This window comes from Mus pahari, chromosome 4 (genome assembly GCF_900095145.1).
Source record: "Mus pahari chromosome 4, PAHARI_EIJ_v1.1, whole genome shotgun sequence".
NCBI lineage: Eukaryota > Metazoa > Chordata > Mammalia > Rodentia > Muridae > Mus > Mus pahari.
This window is the reverse complement of record NC_034593.1, coordinates 129,175,000-129,182,923: the sequence shown is the minus strand read 5'-3', so window position 1 is coordinate 129,182,923 and position 7,924 is coordinate 129,175,000. Positions and strand designations below refer to the sequence as shown.

The following is a 7,924-nucleotide window of genomic DNA, read 5'->3' as shown; positions in this document are numbered from 1 at the left end:
TTTCTTTCTTTCTTTCTTTCTTTCTTTCTTTCTTTCTTTCTTTTCCTTCCTTCCTTCCTTCCTTCCTTCCTTCCTTCCTTCCTTCCTTCCTTTCTCTCTTTCTTTCACTATATGGCCTGGCTGACTTGAATGCCTCCTCCTCATCATGTCACTACTTCCTGAGAACTAGGATCATACGCATACACTGTAACACCCATTCATATCTGATGCTAGAACTTCATGAATCCTAGACAAGTCCTGGACCAACTGAGCTACATCCCCAGCCTTCAAATACTACTTAAAAAAAAAAAACAAAGGTTAAAAGTATGAATACAATGACTTAGATATGATTCCAAATGAAGGTTTTGAAAAAATAGTAACTAAGCCATTTTTATCTAGATGGTTATAATTAATTTTAATAAGAAAATGTATACCCTTGGAACAACAAAAGAAATGTATTTTATTAATTTATGCCAATTTTGGTTTGGTTTCTAGAAAAATTTTCTATAAGATATAAAGTGTAGGAAAAATAAACAAATAAATAAACAAGCACCACCAACAGCAAAGGCTGTTGCATATGCACAGTGTATAGAATATGCACAGTCACAGTGTGCATATTCTAAGCAGTTTATTTACAGAGTTTCCTTGAGACTCTATGATGAGCTTTGAATATTTTAATTTTATTTCAGTTAATTTTGTTCTTATAAATAAACTGTTAAGTGTACTAGTAATGATTGTAGTTAACAATTGAACTCTTAAGATTAGATTATGTGTCTATACATACACACCAATTTTATACTATTTAGTTTTAAGTATGTGAATTATCTATATATTTCTGTATTTTGGTCAATACTCACCGTAACTAAAGTGTCCTTTAGTTATCAGGCAATTAAAGATTAGAAACGTAAAGATCTTAAATGTCCTCAAGGGTTTATTTTTAATTTTGTAGAGAGGAAATAAATATCTGGTACAAGGCAGACAAACTTATCATTCTGACCCCACAATTACACTTTTATTATTGCATATATTGTATATATGACCTGTTCAGTTTAAAGTGGTGTTAAACTTCAGGATTTCCTGAACTTGTTTGGTAGTACCACAGAGTAAGTTCTGGCACACTGGCAAGTTGAACATCTACCTTGATTAGCCTGAGCACTCTCAGAGACAGGGAGCTGAAGGTAAGTAAGAGCACCTGGCTTGAAAATCGCCCCAGATCTAGCTGGTTTTATGGCGTCATCTTCATCGAAACCACAGCTCAGTTTCTTTCCCAACATTGTTGACCCAACTGACCTATTAAATAGGCGTACCCATATGGATTCAGCATGATGTTTAATGTCTGAAAACATCACGGTGACTTGCTAACTGGCTCTCTTTCTTATGTTGAAGATTGTATCAAAATGCTTATAACTAATTTAAGTTCTAAAATATTTTGCATAATGTTACGTTGCAGTTAACATTTTTATTGACTCTCTGTAATTTCAAAAGCATTTTAAAGTCCTGGAAAAAGCCTAGCTGTTGTCTAAAATATAGGAGTGATGCTACAATACCTTTAAGTTCCTCTACGCTGACTTGGGCTCATAATTCTGTATCCGTGCAAAATAAGTGTGTGCAAATGTAGCTGGACATGAAGTGAACACCACAAAACAAATGATGGGAGTGTTTACTTTCACTTTTCAGTTGCTTTGTGATCCCTAGCAGGTTTTGGAGTGACATTATAACATGGGCATTTCGATTGTCCAATCACACGCCGAGTGTTGTGATAACGTGAGAGTGTGCATGCATAGGGAAAGAGGCACTGTAGAGGGGAATAGGGACATGCATAGGTGTTTCATGAGAAAGGCCCTGTTTTCTAACTATGGTCCATCCCTTAAGGCTTTAGCCAATGAATGCTGTTATTTGCCACATTCTTTATGGAGGCTTAGTTAGTCACTAAGGCCAATTAGTAAGAGGGTAGCTGAGCTGAGCGGGTGAGTCCATTTGTCAGGCTCCATTGGTCAGTGACCATATCTGTCGCTTGACAGTCCCTGAGCAATAACACCGCTGGGAACCAGCGCCTTTCCATTCAACTCTGAGTCTCGAAAAGTAAGCTTCTCCTTCCCCCTCCCCCTCCAAAATGCAGTTTTCCTCTGGTCATTTTAGAATCAAAATTTCATTTGTCAGACAACTAACTGTTCAGAGAAATAAACAGGTATTTAAACCACCGACTGGAAATAAAAAGGAAATTTATTGACATTATTAAATATATGAATGGGAACAAGGATTGGTAGCAGATTTCAACAATTCAGCACTTTAGCTTATTCACTCTCTTCTTTACCCAAAACAATGTGCAAACCTTTGATTTCCACTTCTTGCTCCTGTCTGCCCTCTAATGGAGATTTTGTAGAATAGAAAAGACAGCCTACATTCCAAGACCTTAACAATGATAATAGAGTCGACCTTCTAATGTGGAAAGGGAAAAAAAAATCAACTAAGGTCCAACCCTTAGTCGAAAAACTACAGGCAACTAATGACTGCTGAGATGTTCTTTTAATAAGACATCTGATATTTGGGCTGTTTTCATTGTTTCTGATGTGTTTATCTTGATATTTACATATTTAACCTTCTGCTTCCTATTTCAGCATTATTATCATTGTAAAAAATGTACTACATTTTAAACAAAATGATTATGTTTTGTAGGTGCATTGTAATACATTGCTATTTTTGGGCAATAGTGATATATAATGTTTTGCTTATAGTCCTGAAACCCTGACTTCTGTCTGTGAGGTTGGATTTTATTGAGTTCAGTGTAATGTGATATATGAAACTAACCCTTTTATAAATCCCTTCCCACAATTATAACTTTAAAGCCACACAGCTTCTAATTGGCTATTCTGCACTACTGTGGATAGGCTATTCAGGGGCTGCACAGCCTTTCTTTGGTATGCTTAGCGTGTGGTGGGTCCAATGGGTCCATTCACTGCATTGATGATCTAAACTCTTATATCTTCTCTCTTTAGTATTCTTTTCTGGTTTTTACTCAATTTGTCCTGAGTTTTCTGGCAACTGTGAACTGTGACCTAATTTTCATTCCTAGTAAATTAACTATGGACTAATAAATAGCAACTGCATACATATCTATAAAGTATTTCCTTGATCTGACTATTCTGACAGAAACAAGACACTCCTCCCTACTTCTGCCATATTGACAGCTTGCCATTTAATCAATGGTAAATCTAGTCAGAAGGAGGCACTTTCTCATCTCTCTGCCTTCATTTACTTAGGTCATGTTGCATGAAAACCACCTTGGGTAGTTGACTGCTACCTATGTTTAAGTAATTATTGAATTATTGTCTCAATTATGAGTTAGTGATCATTATCTATCTTTTTGGTGCTTTTAATGTCTTTCTGGTTTAAAACAGATTACATTTTGTCTGTATAAAGATTAAATGCAATAATGCATCTTCATCATCTTTATATGAGGAATAACTTTTACTTGATTTTTTTCAGTGTTTCTAAGTTGGCTTTTGATTTAAAAAAAAAAAGATCCTTGGAGTTACTAGACTTGGATGTTTGTCTTTTGTAACTGAAGTGCTTGACCTAAGATTGTCTGTAAAAATATTTCAGGCTGAGTATTCGTGATCCATAATATTGAGCTTAGAAGTGTTATGTGGTCTAGAGTGTTGTTGTTGTTGTTTTTGTTTTGTTTTGTTTTTAATTTCAGGATATTTGCTTCTATATAATGAGATACCTTTGCAGTGGGACTGAGGTTTAAATGAGAATTAACCTATTTCATTTTCTATAGACACTATAAATTACCTGAGAGTAAATTTATGAAATATTTTTAAACAATTTTACATAGAAGTTTAAAACATTGAACTATGTGACTTAGCATTTAAGCATTAAAAAAGGTCTGAGGGAGGGCTGGAAAGATGGCTCAGCGGTTATGAGCACTGTTGCTCTTCCAGAGGTCCTGAGTTCAACTCCCAGCAACCACATGGTAGCTCACAACCATCTGTAATGGGATCCTATGATGTCTTCTTGTGTGTCTAAAGACAGCTCCAGTATACTCACATACACAAAATAAATAAATCTTTAAAAGAAAGAATTGGGGGTTTGAGGATATTTTAGATTTGGGGTTGTTGGGAATGTTTAACCTATAATGAATAGCTTGTTGATAACCAACAATATAGAATGAACTATGCCTATTTTCCAAAAACTTTCACAAACATGCACATAAACACACAAAAGCATGGTCAACCAGTTGGGCATGACTGGCTTGTACCTATAGTCCTAGTACTCAGTAGGGTGAGTTAGGAGGATTTCAAGGTGAAGACATTTTTATATAGCCAGCCTGGGCTCTATAATGAGACATCACCTTGAAAGAAAAGAGCAAAGCAAACCAAAGCAAAGCTCGCCATTAAACCATTAGTATACTTAATGTCACTGCTGCCAAGAACCCATTCACATGGCTCAGCGGTGACTCCCATGTGTGATGTTGAGCTAAGGAACATGGCCATCTTTAACGTGAAGCTTTTATTTTTCTGGTTTATTTCTCATTGATGTTTTTCATTCCATATCAGGATGTGAAAACAATCTCTTCCCCATTTTGAACAGAAAAGCAGTTTGTAAAATCACTTAAATTACCTCTTAACCATGATCAGTTCTGATTTGCTAGCCCACAGATAAGTTCAGGTGTAGAAACAGGAGTTACAGCCCATTTGGATGCAAAGAGAAAATTTCATGATGTAAAATTATTCCCTCATAGATAGTTTTTCTTCAACAGGTCAGCCATCTGCATAATGGTATGAAGCCAACTTCATGTCTCTCATGTAATTGCTTTAGTACAGTGTAGCGATACTTACGTTTCAACTAGTGTTTTCCAGTTACAATAACATATATGCCTGTTTTCATTTCTCTTTAAAAAGTCTCCTCAATATCTAAATTAACATTCACACTGATACCCATTGCCTTTAGGCTTCCCACAATAGAAAGGATGATTGGATTCTTTCTCTCCACCTTCACTCCCATTGTCTACACACATATCTGCTCATATGCAGTACATGGGTAGAAATATCAGTTCCCATATATTAGGTTTCTATCATATATTCATTTTCAAACTGCACAATCAGCACAAATACAAAATGCATGTGTCATTCTGTTAATAATACATCATGACTAACTCCATTTCATGGTCTTGAGACCTGCTTTTATGGGGGTATTAGATCAAATCCTACTGACTTACAATATGTAGAGTATTCACCTTCCATGAATGTTGGGTTTCCACTTGCCAAAGGCTCATTCCTTTATCTAGATCCTCATAGCAATAGACTAACTCTTACAGTATATTTTTGATAAAGATGTATAGGAAGTACTTTGATACCTTGAATATTAAACTACATTTTACTACCTTCATATTTGATTTATATTTTGCCCACATGTTGACCTTCACATTTTGTATACTTTTCACCCAAATTTTGGGCCACTCTCTTCTTCGTGTGTGCAGTTATAGTTCTAATTATGTGAGAATACAATGCCATTCTCATTTTTATTTTTTCTTTAATTGAAAATAGATTTCTGCAATTGCCATTCCAATCTTATTTTTATTTCTTTCACTCTTGACCCTGATTCTTTACAAACTAAAGGTCTTTTTAATTCTGAAAATTTACATACTAGAATGCAGGTCTCTGCTGGGTCGTTTTATGTCAACTCGATGAAAGCTAGAGTCATCTGAGAGGATGGAGCCTAGATGGAGAAAATGCCTTCATAAGATCAGAATGTAGGCAAGCCTATAAGGCATTTTCTTAAGTTGTGATTACTTTGGTAGAGCACAGCCAATTGCAGATGGTGCCATCCCTGGGCTGATGGTCCTGTATGATGGAAAGTAGGCTGAGCAAGCCATAAGGAGCAAGCCAGTAAGCAGCATCCCTCCGTGGCCTCTTCTGTTTCTGCTTCCACATGTCTGCCCTGACTTCCCTGTATAGAGTTAGAAGCTGTAAGGTGAAATAAACTCTTTCCCTCCAAAATCATGTTCCCATAGTTGGTTGTTTACTACCAGTAGGTACTGGGAATTGAACCAGAGTCCTGTATAAAACAGCAAATATTCTTAACCTTTGTGCCATTATTCCAGCCCCATCATTCTGGTTCTTATACTTTGCCATTTAAAACTAGAAGCTCATGATAGTTTAGTGTGTAATTTACTTACTGACTTGACCATCTACTGTTTTCTCAAGTCTCTCTAAGGAGACACCTATGCCAATTTTCTCATACTGGTGTCCATGAAGTTCCTGAGCCTCTTCTCTGGCATGTTTTTCTCTTCGTACAGCTTATCTTTCCATCTAGCCTCTGAGATTTTCATCGATGGAATCACATGTTTGGAGTTCCTCGCTTTTCACAGCAATGCACTGTTGTTTTCCTGGTGTGCCTTTGAATAAGCTAAGAGTGTTGATAACAGTTGTCTTTAGAGTTATTTGCTTTCATACTCTATGGTTGTTTCTATACTCCTGGTTGTTTTCTCTGTATGTGTGTTTTGTCTTCAGTCTCTAGTGTCTGAGGTTTTTCTTCAGATAGCTCCTGTCCCTGAGCTAGTGACTCATGTGTGGTGGCACGGCATAATGAAAGAGTTGAGACAGTGCTCCTCACCAGTAGGCATCCTTACAGGATAACGGTGGCGTAGAGCTGTTTTTCTGTTCCTTTCTTTCACCTTTGCTTTGCTCTAGGCCTACTTAGCTTTCCCAGGAAAAAAGGCAAAGCCTGATGGGAAAAGAGGACAGGGAGGAAATCAGTACCCCTTGTGATTTGGTAGGAGTTCTCCCGATTCCTTTATGCTTTGTTTTTGAAGTCCCTGACCTCAAGGGAAGAAAAGGAAAATAAAATGTCTAGTACTGTAAGCATGGGATTTACCTTTCTAGTCTCCTTCACCAGCTGGAGAGAAGTGTTATTAGCCTGCAGGACCTCTGCATAATAAGTGAATATTAATTATTTGTTTTTAAACTTCAAGGAAGAAGCAGGAAGTAAGAGTTTTGCATGCGCTTTTTCATTATACTGTCCCTAGGTGCCACTCAGGTCATCAGGCTGGTATGACTCAAGCCAAATTTACAAAGAAAGAATTTACTATGGCAGAGTGATTTACGGACATACCTACATGGACTGTTTAAAACAAGTGCTGACTCTCTGCTGTGAACAGACTTGTAACAAATGGCTTACAAGACAAGGGATGTTTCAAGATATGTTTAATCTCACTGTATCCTGTTAACTTGTGGACGACAACTCGATCATAAAGATGTGTGTGGACCTACTGGAATCTAGAATATGGCTGGATTAAATAAGTGTGGCCAGAAAGCCCTCAGTATCCCTGCATCTCTGCTTCCCTGCCACTGAGATTTTGGCCACAGCTATGACCACCTATTCCATACAGGTGCTTGGGATAAAGCTTAGGCGCTTAAGCTTGCTCAGCAAGCACTTTACTGACTCAACCATCTAGCCTGGCTAGACACATCCATGATTCTTGCACAAATTATTTACTAAAATTTGACTATTCAGCTTAATACATAGAAGTTCCAATAAAAGTTATCACAGATATATTTTCTTAATTTTCTCATTTTCTGTTTCAATCTGTGACTATAATCATGTATATAAAAACAATAAATGCACTCCATATAATATCCTGTAATATTGAATTTATTCCTTCTGATATATAACTTCAGTGGTTTAAGCAAATAATCTATAACCAAATATTTTGTTGAAATTTGTTATAATTATAGTCCAGTTAGATGTGGTTTGAGAGGACAATTTAAACTGGATGTTTGTAATCATAAATTTTCATAAATTTCATTATTTTTAAGAATAATGAAATGTGTTACAGGTTATCATAAAGTTATACAAGGTAGTTTGGATGTCTATTTGGAAGATAGAAATTCCTTTTATTACACCCAGGCCACCTGCCTTTAGGAGCTCATTCCTGCATAGT

General features: G+C 36.5%; 1 protein-coding gene across 8 annotated transcripts in view; it reads left to right on the top strand.

Moving 5' to 3' along the window:
• Positions 1-7,924, top strand: part of Bmpr1b (bone morphogenetic protein receptor type 1B) — a 325,936-nt gene that overhangs the window by 274,272 nt on the left and 43,740 nt on the right. The gene's annotated exons all lie outside the window — the stretch shown is intronic.